This window comes from Camellia sinensis, chromosome 7 (genome assembly GCF_055761805.1).
Source record: "Camellia sinensis isolate YWXY chromosome 7, ASM5576180v1, whole genome shotgun sequence".
Lineage (NCBI taxonomy): Eukaryota > Viridiplantae > Streptophyta > Magnoliopsida > Ericales > Theaceae > Camellia > Camellia sinensis.
The window spans coordinates 121,375,795-121,385,682 of record NC_138967.1 but is presented as its reverse complement, the minus strand read 5'-3'; the positions used below and the strand labels follow the sequence as shown (position 1 = coordinate 121,385,682).

The following is a 9,888-nucleotide window of genomic DNA, read 5'->3' as shown; positions in this document are numbered from 1 at the left end:
TGATGATTCTATGTCTGTTCAATAACAATAAATTATCTTGTCATACATTTTCCTTTAATATTATGACATACAGGTTGCTCGTTATCATACTAATTATAAGTACCCTATTGTCTTTAGTGTAACGGGCAGTGAATTGGCAATGGCATTATTAGTATTAGCAATTACATTTGAAAAAGGTCATTTTTAGTCGTTAGTTTGAAACTGATAACTATTGCTCTATTTGATCAACCTATCTGTCTAGATGGCCTTTTTGAATTCCCCCCCCCCCTCCCAAAATAAATTTTATGTGCTAGAAGCTCAATTTAATGATATAATGTTTTGCTAGATGGACTCTCTACCATTTGAATGCTGCTGGATTTTTGACTTCTTTAGATGATTACTTGAAGTCTTATTACATACACAATTAAAAAAAAGAAAAAAGAAAAGGCCCAATTAGTACACATTAATGTGTCTTTAAATAACCATAATTTAGATATTTAGGAGATATTGTAGGATAATCCAAAAAACTAGGAAACTAATATAACGTTAAGAACTTATTCCTAAAAAAATACAAATATCAAATAAAATAAATTAAATAAATCAAATACAATTTTAAAATTACAAAATAACAGTCCAAAGGGATATGAAGCTTGTTCCTCACAAAATTGTGAATAAAGATGGAAAGCCTTGTATCGAAGTTAAGATTAAGGATGCAAAGCCCAAGGTATTTAGCCCTAAGAAGGTCAGTGCTACGATTCTAATTAAGATAAAGGAGACTGTGAGGCATTCCTTGGGAAGAAAATCAATTAAGGATGTTGTTGTCACAGTTGTTGGTGAGTAGAACTCTTCTAAATTATTACTATTATTCTCCACTCTTCCAAGGATGCTGTGGTACTCCCTTTTACTTTTTTTTTTTGTAACCTGCAGCCTACTTTAATGATGCCCAAAGGAAAGCTACCAAGGATGCTGGTATTATTGTTGGGCTGAATGTTGCTAGAATTTTAAATGAACAATCTGCTACAGCTATTGCCTATGGATTCGACAGTAAAGGTGGTGAGAAGAACATCCTTGTGTTCGACCTTGGTGGTGGCACATAAAAAGTTAGACAATTTTTTTTTTTTTTTTTTTAAGCTATTGCAAATCTCAAACTGTCATGATGATACATTTGATGGACTATATAATCAAATAGCACCGACCACGGATCCACTAGTAACAGAAGGGTTTAGAGTGTCTGGTCGATTTGTTGCCATCAGAACTTTGATGTTCCCTCGAGCATCAAACCCATCAAGCTGATTCACAATTTCAAGCCTAGTGCGCTGAACCTCATTGTCTCCACCCACACCATCATCAAAACGTGCACCTCCTATGGCATCTAGTTGATCAAAAAACACGATACAAGCTTTTTTGGAACGTGCCATCTGAAATAGTTCATGAACCAGGCGGGCACCCTCCCCAACATATTTCTTAACAAGTTCACTTCCAATAACACAGATGAAACACGCATCAGTTCTATTAGCCACAGCTCTAGCTAAAAGTGTCTTACTGGTACCAGGTGGACCATAGCATAGAACACCCTTAGGAGGGTCGATTCCGGGGTTCACAAACTTTTCAGGATCATTCCTTTGAAGTAACTTCATAAGGAGAAACAAATAAACAATAAACAAAGAAAAAGAAAAGAAAAGAAACGAAAAAACAGAGAAAACCATAAATAAGAGGAAGATTATTTTCAACATTGTAGTAGTCTTCTATGTCTGTCTGTGCTTGTCAAGCTTGATTGTGTTTTCCATGACCACATATGAACCTTGCACTTTTCTCTGTGTAAACATGAGTCTCATTGTCCAATCTATTAATACCCATTTCAAATTTGTAATTAGCAGCTTATACTCTAAAATTGATAATTTAATTACCTGCAAATGAGTTAGAAATTTTGATTTGAACTTATGATTCTCTGAAATTGATAATTTAATTACCCATTTCAAATATTTTCATTAAAAACAAACCGAACATTATTTCTCATTTTCTTTGGTATTGATGGATGATGGATGATCTCGTGCACGAAGCATTGTACAAGACTATAAGCATTTTTGGGAGGATTAAATATTTTTAGATGGATGTGTATGGATAACAAATATTAGTAGTTTTATTTGTTGATAGCTGCGCATGGATAACAAATAGTTATGTTTCAAATTGTTATGCTAGATGGATATGACTTGTGAATGAAAACTTAGAATAGTTGTATTGTGTCGAATGTTAATGAATTATGTGTTGTGTCGAATGTTAATGATTCAGTTGATTTGAATGATGCTTTAAAATTATAGGTTTATTATGGATTGAATGAATTATTAGGAATTACAGGTGTATTGTTTTCCTGCATTTGGCGACCAATTTATTAGTCGCGACAAATAAATAATTTTTTTTCTCAAAAAATGACAAATGCCGACCAAGAGTTTTGGTCGCAAAAAATACATCTATTGCTGACCAAAACAGCTCTTGGTCGTGGAATCTCACTTTTGCCGACCAAAAGTTTTGGTCGCGAAAAGTAACAAATGGCGACCAAGTTTTTTGGTCGTAGAAACTATTATTTAGCGACAAAGAAGTTTTGGTCGTGGAATGTAATTTTTGCCGACCAATTTTGTTGGTCGTTGAAAGTAATTTTTGCCAACCAAATTAGCGACTAACATGTATGGTCATTGAATGTAATTTTTGCCAACCAAAGTCTTTTCGCGACTAAATAGGTTAGTCACGATAATTATATGTTTAGCGACCAACAATTTAGTCGCCAAATTGAACGTTTTGCCGACTAAAAATCTTTTTAGTCACTAATTACTTTCCGCGACCCTCAATTGTCGACCAAATTGGCGACCAAAAAAATTGGTCGGGAATATGTTTTGTCGACCAAAAATTGGACTTTTGCCGACCAAATCTTTAGTCGGCAAATGTGTTTATTCTTTTAGTGGTTTTATTCTAAGCAAAAGGTCGACCCTTGTCGCTGCCATGCACTTCCTGTCCTATCCTTTCGATAATCCTTAGATTAGACGAAGGGAGGGAGATGCGGTGGGATAAGGAAACGCTTTCGGAGATCGAGATTTTATTTGTTTTTCTTTGAAAACGAAGAAGGCCGAGGATGGCCTAGGGTAGGGGGCAGGGCCACATTGGGCTCAGGGGGTCACGTGCCCCCCCCCCCCCCGAGTTTTGGGAAAATTTTTTTTTTTCAAAACATAAATAAAATATATTAAATAAAAAAAATTATAAAAAATTATTTAAAGTGAAATGTCAATGACATTTTTAAAATTATGAAAATAATAATGGTTATTTTGATTGAAAATAAAGAGGTTATAAAAAGTCATATTATTATCTATAAAATTTCAATATAATGGTGATGTCTATTATTATTGACATGCAAACATAATTAATTTCAATGAAGATATAGAATTTATTGGATTGTTAGTTACATTTGAGATGTAGAGTTTATCCTTCATGTGTTTCTTTCCATTCATAACTAAAATGACCACTATATAAATTATAATCAAGCAACACATCTTCAATTATAAAAATAAAAAAAATTACAATAGGTCATAACTAATATCAGAATGAGTCATAACTAATGATTACTTGATATACAGTCATAACTAAAATAACAACCACAAGAAGTTATAACTAAATTATATCTAACACTATAATGTGTTATAACTAAAGACCATAAAGATCATAATTGCGACATATGATAGAGACTTTTTTTGCGGTATGTTTTATTGAATTTCTCTACTAAAACATATCATTTCTGTGTCAACGTATCTTCTTTTTTAATTCACCAATCCACCTATAAAATAGTTACTCCTCAAAATTTGTATAAAATTTAATCTCAAATCCTTTAATTTAAAATTCACATTTATCTAAATGAACTCTTAACATTTAAGTTTAGTAATATCTCATTGTTGTTTATTATGAAAAAAAAAAAATCAGTATATTTAGTTTGAGTTTTTTGGATTAAGTTTTTTGAAAATTGAGTTTTTTGATATTTTGTGTTTTATTTTTTATTTTTAGTGAATATTTTTAAAATTTTAAACATTTTTTTTAAATTTTTTTAGATACACCTTACTTAGATGTATCTAAAAAGTAAAAAATTATTAAAAATTATTTTAAAAAATTAATAAATATATAAAAATATAAAAAATGTACTGAATTCTAGTAATTTTTTTGTATTTTTTGTATTTAGTGCATTTTTAAAAGATTTTTTTCACAATTTTTTTACTTTTAGAGTATATTTATGTAACTATATCTAAAAAGTAAAAAAAAAATATTACTTAAAATATTAAAAAAAAATAGTAAAAACAAAACAACACGGAAAATAAGAAAGTATAAATTTCTAAAAAGTATTTTCAAAAAAATGAAACGAAATTATTATTAATTTATGCCCCTTCTGCACTGAATTCCTAACTACGTCACTGTTCACTGGGCTAAGGTGCGTGTTATCTGAAGGGAGCACGCTTTTCTGACCGCGGTGGTATGAATTCCAGGCCCTCTTCTCCTCGTTCCGCCTGCTGGCCTATTGGGATAGTAGTCTTCGGGCTTTGCCTGCCCTTTATAATAAAGAATTCCGGCGCGGCCTGGAAAAGCACTGGCAACAACAGAAAGGAAGGGTCCACGTAGCTGCTGCTTCTTAGATTAGACAACAACAATAGTGGAAGGTGAGGTTGGTCTCTTACCAACTTATCACCCAATAAAAATAAAAATAAAAAAATAAATAATTACAGAACACAAGTTGATTAAATATTTTTTCTTACATTATATGTTAAGGAAGAAGATCCCTTCCGGTCTAAATTTTGGACTGAAGGGTGTTGTTTGGGACCATAGGATTTACCACGGGTTCCATTTCAATGATCCAAATCATTCATTTTATCGGACATTTTGTGTATTTTATTCACACAAAAAAATAGATCGATCCAATAATTATAACTTACTCAACTTATTATGTTTTTAACAAAAAAAAAAGTATGGTATATTTTTAAAAGCATAATTTTTTTTTTGTTAAAAACGCAATAAATTGAATAAGTTACAGTTATCGGATTAATCTAATTTTTTGTGTCGATAAAATACACAAAGTATCTGATAAAATAAACGATTTAGATGATCGAAACCGTGGTGAGCCTCAAGGTCCAAACAGTACCCTCTAGTCTAAAATCTAAACTGAATTCCATATTTTAATTTCATAAAAAATACGTCATTTTGATCCTTAATAGCTCAAAACTTTGGGCAAAGTGGACCTAGAATTTCCCAAAACCCTTTACGCTAGTGTTAATTATTAATTATTTTAAAATTATACAGATATGCCCCGTCAAGGTTTTTTTCAAAAAAAAAAAAAAAAAAAGTGGCTGCACAAACGTGGGATTCAAAGTATAAAATTTAATTATTCCAATGAAATATAACAACAACCAAAAAAAAAAAATGATTTCTCACAATTAGTGTCGATAAATTATCTTACAATTGATCTTTTATAACTCAAAACAAGTATAGAACCATATGTTTATTTATATAAATTCTGTATGTTATTTGTCACTTTTTATATTCGTAAAAATTAATGTTCTAGTTTACACTTCATTTTTTTTTTAAAAAAAAATTGTCAGAATACACTGCTGGAAAATCTATCGGCGTTTAAAAAATGCCGCTATAAGTGACAAAAACGCCGCCAATTCTTTTTATGACGCTTAGCATCAAACGTCGAGGACACGGCCATCGGTATAGCTTTATGGCGTTTTAAAAACGTCATGATTTGAGTATAGGCGGCGTTTTAAAACGCCGCCAAATGTCTTACTAACAGTCTCTGACGTCACATTATGATATTTAGCGACGTTTTGAAACGCCTTTATAGACATTTATACATTTTAAAAATTTAGCCGTTAGGGTTGAGATATAGTGACGTTTAAAAAACGTTGCCATAGCTTCTTTTTTTTAAAAAAAAATTGTGTTAATTTTATGTGGTTGAATAAAAAAAATACCTATGATAAACAATTATTAAGAACTAATAATTGATATTTATTAAAATAATAAATAAACTAAACTTGAAAACAAAATTAAAATACCCGTCATAGACATTTATACATTTTTTTTTTTAAATAATAAATACTACATGTTTCAGTCATGTCATCGAAGTCACTGTCACCACCAACATTTTCATCTTCCGGGTTCCGAACGTAGCGGCTCATAAAATAACTAGGGTCAAGTGCTTCAGCCGAAGGTATAAACATGGCCTGCACATAACAAGTGAACATTGGTGAGTTTGCAAATTCATAAACAATTGATTGCTTTCTGTTAAAAAAATAAAAAAGAAGAAGAATATTCAAACAAAGGACCTTCTGCCTTGCAAGCGTGTCCCACTTGATATCCTTATGTTGTGTTTGGTTGGGAGATTTGATGAGGGATTTGGAAAGAGAAATGGAAAAGGTAGGTGAAATGTGAATAAAACAAGCCTAAATTTCACCTACTTTCACACACCTTTTCCCTTTCCTTTTCCAAATCCCTCCCCAAATCTCCCAACCAAACACAACATTAAAGAAAAAATGTTGCTTTACTTGCAAAAATTAACTTACAGCCTTGCGCAGTTTCTATTGCCATCGTCACTTGCAAATAAGCCTCGATTAAATGTAGAAAATTGTTTTTACCTCTCTGGCCCCTGTTGCACCTAATCTTTGAACTGGATTTTCTATCAGCAATCTGAAATAAAGAAGAAAAAAAATATGTAGTTGCTAAATACATCTTTCTTGGAAATTTCTCAAATACAAAAGGACCCAAATGACTAGTACATCAATAAGAGTTCCATATAGCTGCCAGATATTAGTATCCATGGATCCTTAATTCTCTGCTGCTGAAGCAGCTGAACAGCAAACATGCATAAAAGTTGGACAAAGTAAAATGGAAACACATTTCTAATACATTTAAATATAATGCAAAATATAAAATGACAATTCAAAACAGAATCAGAGTAGGTTATTTGAAATACCTTCCTACTTGAGAATGTACATGCTCCAATTATAGAGGAGAAAGATCAATAGTCATAAACTTTTGATGATTTTACTTTCACCAAAATTCTCCAATAATCATTATTAAGAATTTAAGCTTGCTAGTGAAAAATATCAGACATTATAGCCATTTAAGTCAAGAATGAAAAAAATAAGACTTATTATTAAGAATTTAAGCTTGCTACTTGAGAACTGTATGCCTTTGAAAAGAACAGCAATGAAATTAAATTACCTCCTCACTGAGTTCTTCCACATCTTTAAAAAAAAAAAACAAAGAAACAAATAAATAAATCTTATCCAAACAAGACTTATTCAACAGCAAATTACACATTCACGAAACTAAGGTCCATTTGGGGTTAAACTTGTTTAAAAGATGCTTACCTGGAGGTGATAATGAAATAAGCTGTGACTATTGATAAAGATTGTTTAAATTTTCTGAAATAGTAAAATGCTGGGAATTGTCACTTTTACTTGGCAGCGATTTTGAAAATTGTTATAATTGATTGTATTTAATGGACTATATTTAATAAATAAGCTAAGAAACACCTCCATAATCAGGATATCTACTTAATTTTAAGCCACTCCTATCATTACCAAACAACTTGTTTTGGTGCTTCTTAAAAATAAGAAAACGCACCATCAAATAATCAAAACCCAAACAGGTTTAGCATCTATTTGGAACCTGGATGCCATACAATTTTACAGTTATTTCAAACAACAGGAAGCAGGAAATGGGATCTCAAGCCCACAGTTATATTCCAGGTACTTTACAAGAACAGAAACAAAAAGGTGCCTAGTTTGTGCAACAAAAATAACAATAGCAACAATAATGTACATACACCAATTATTGACAGAACATAGTGAGAGAAGCGTAAATCTTAGACATTATTTCAAATTGGAGCAGCTATTCTTGCTAAGATTAGTGCCTGTTCTGAGAAAATCAGGACGAAGACTGGAAGGAAATCTGAAGACCGTTCCCGCCAATTCCAGCAATCAAACATTGGAATCCACAGGTCTCAAGCTCCGCAATTACTTTATCAACAATTGTTCCTGATAACACTGTTGCATGTAGTCAAAGGAAACATTTACAAAACTAATATTGTTAAACATATGTATTCATAAATTGAGTTCAATGGATTTGCTTGCTCACATTTTTTTCTTTTACCATGACAACTCAAATGTATGTATAGACTAATCAGAGAGCATAATTTTATTAAAATGGACGCTTGAAATAAGGATTCTGTCACTGAACCCAAATCCTCTTCTAATGGCACTTCAAAATTAGTCATATTTAGAATCCCATTAAGCTCCCAGATTTTTGCTAGTCATTAATAATCTTTCTACGATAATCTGTTAATCTAATTGAACCAATGCCTTTATTTTTGGATGAGAAGCAAACTGAATCAGTAGTTTAGAAAAAGTAACAGGGAAAAAAAAAATCTAGTGCACCATTCCACATATCATTGATGTTATGATCATATTTCTCAAAACCTAAACAAAGATAGCCAAGGGAATAATTTGTTTGAAATATGTATGAAATATTATCCATGTTCTAATGCAGTGACACACCTTCTAAAAGTGACAACGAATGTGACATGCATACAGATGCAACAAAGTTACAAACACAGTCAAGAACAGAAACCTTGCCGCCACAGGCTGACATTACGTAAGAGTCATTCTTTGAGAGTGCTATACAAGGCACTGCTTCCTCAAGGTTGACCCCTGTGACATCATTAGTCATAAAAAGACCACTGTTTGGTTGCCATTGCTGTGGAACAACATTGGCAGTGGCCTTTAGACCCTCACCGAGTTCAGAATTCTCCTCCACAAATATCGACTAATAAAAGAAAAGAAACAGGAAAACATGTAAATGAAATTACTCCCAACTTGCTATTACCTTTCCACCTGGATTTTGTTCACTACGTGTCCACTTCCATAACTTCTGAATCCCATTAGACCCAAGTGCCAATACACCAAAATCGGAATTTGTATAGAGTAGTCGAGCAACCTGGATGTAGATGTGTCAGTCGAGCATAATCCAATAGATAGATTCTGCAGCAACAACTGAGTAGGAACACACCTTGTTGACTGCATCCATGTTGTCTGGCATGGTAACCTGCCGGCATTGAGCAGGATCTATAATTTCGGCCAACTGCCAGGGTTTGGTTTTATCAGTTACATCATCCAAAGTTTTTAGCTTTTCCATGTTTCTAGCCATAGGATCAACTCCATTCTAGGGGGGAAACCAAAATGTATAATTAGTCCAAAAGAAACAAATGTGACATTGTACATAAAAAATAAAAGAATAAAAAGTTGCTTGGCAGTCATAGAATTACTCTATTTTGGTCATTCTCTGTGTTCCATTCAAAATGGAACATGCTCATCGTATGACAAAAGTCAACAGTATTCATGGGCAGGCACCTCTTAAACATGCATTGGTGTACTGTGATTGGAACCAAGTATATAATGTAAAATTCAGTTCTAAAATATAAAACTCCAGTCTAGACAATCAGTATACATAACTACTGCAGCAACAAACATTTGGCATACAAAGGGGAGGTGGAAACAAAACAAAATTGGTTTGGTTTTCAGAATTTGTTTTCTGAATAAATTTCAAAAAAAAAGAAGAACCAGAAACCTGATCAATGAACCCAAAGGTCTTTATCGATCCCATGATATAAATACTTCAACCCAAATATATATATATGTAAATATTATATAATAAAAAAATGAAAACGTAAGCATTGAAGGACCTTAATTGCAGCAGAGGACGGGGCTTCAACTACTCTTAAAGATCTAAGACCAGCAGTGGTAGCGAGTATCTTTATTCCATTGTCTGCTGTAGTAACAGCTAGAAGATTTCCTTCCATGTTGAATCTCAAGCGAGGAAGAC

At 32.4% G+C, this 9,888-nt stretch overlaps 1 long non-coding RNA gene and 1 pseudogene across 2 annotated transcripts; both read right to left on the bottom strand.

The window, feature by feature from the left end:
* Positions 1–1,160: 1,160 nt before the first annotated feature.
* On the bottom strand, positions 1,161–5,852 carry LOC114308459 (26S proteasome regulatory subunit 7 pseudogene; annotated as a pseudogene).
* A 700-nt stretch (positions 5,853–6,552) lies between these two features.
* Positions 6,553–9,196, bottom strand: LOC114292229 (uncharacterized). 2 transcript variants are annotated; one of them, XR_014334710.1, is made up of 4 exons: positions 9,076–9,196; positions 8,893–9,003; positions 7,910–8,054; positions 6,553–6,690 (listed from the first exon to the last, which is right to left on the bottom strand). It is a non-coding gene; the product is annotated as an uncharacterized LOC114292229 (long non-coding RNA). The 2 variants fall into 2 exon arrangements; XR_014334709.1 differs by lacking the exon at positions 6,553–6,690 and having other exon boundaries at positions 7,356–8,054.
* Positions 9,197–9,888: the final 692 nt, after the last annotated feature.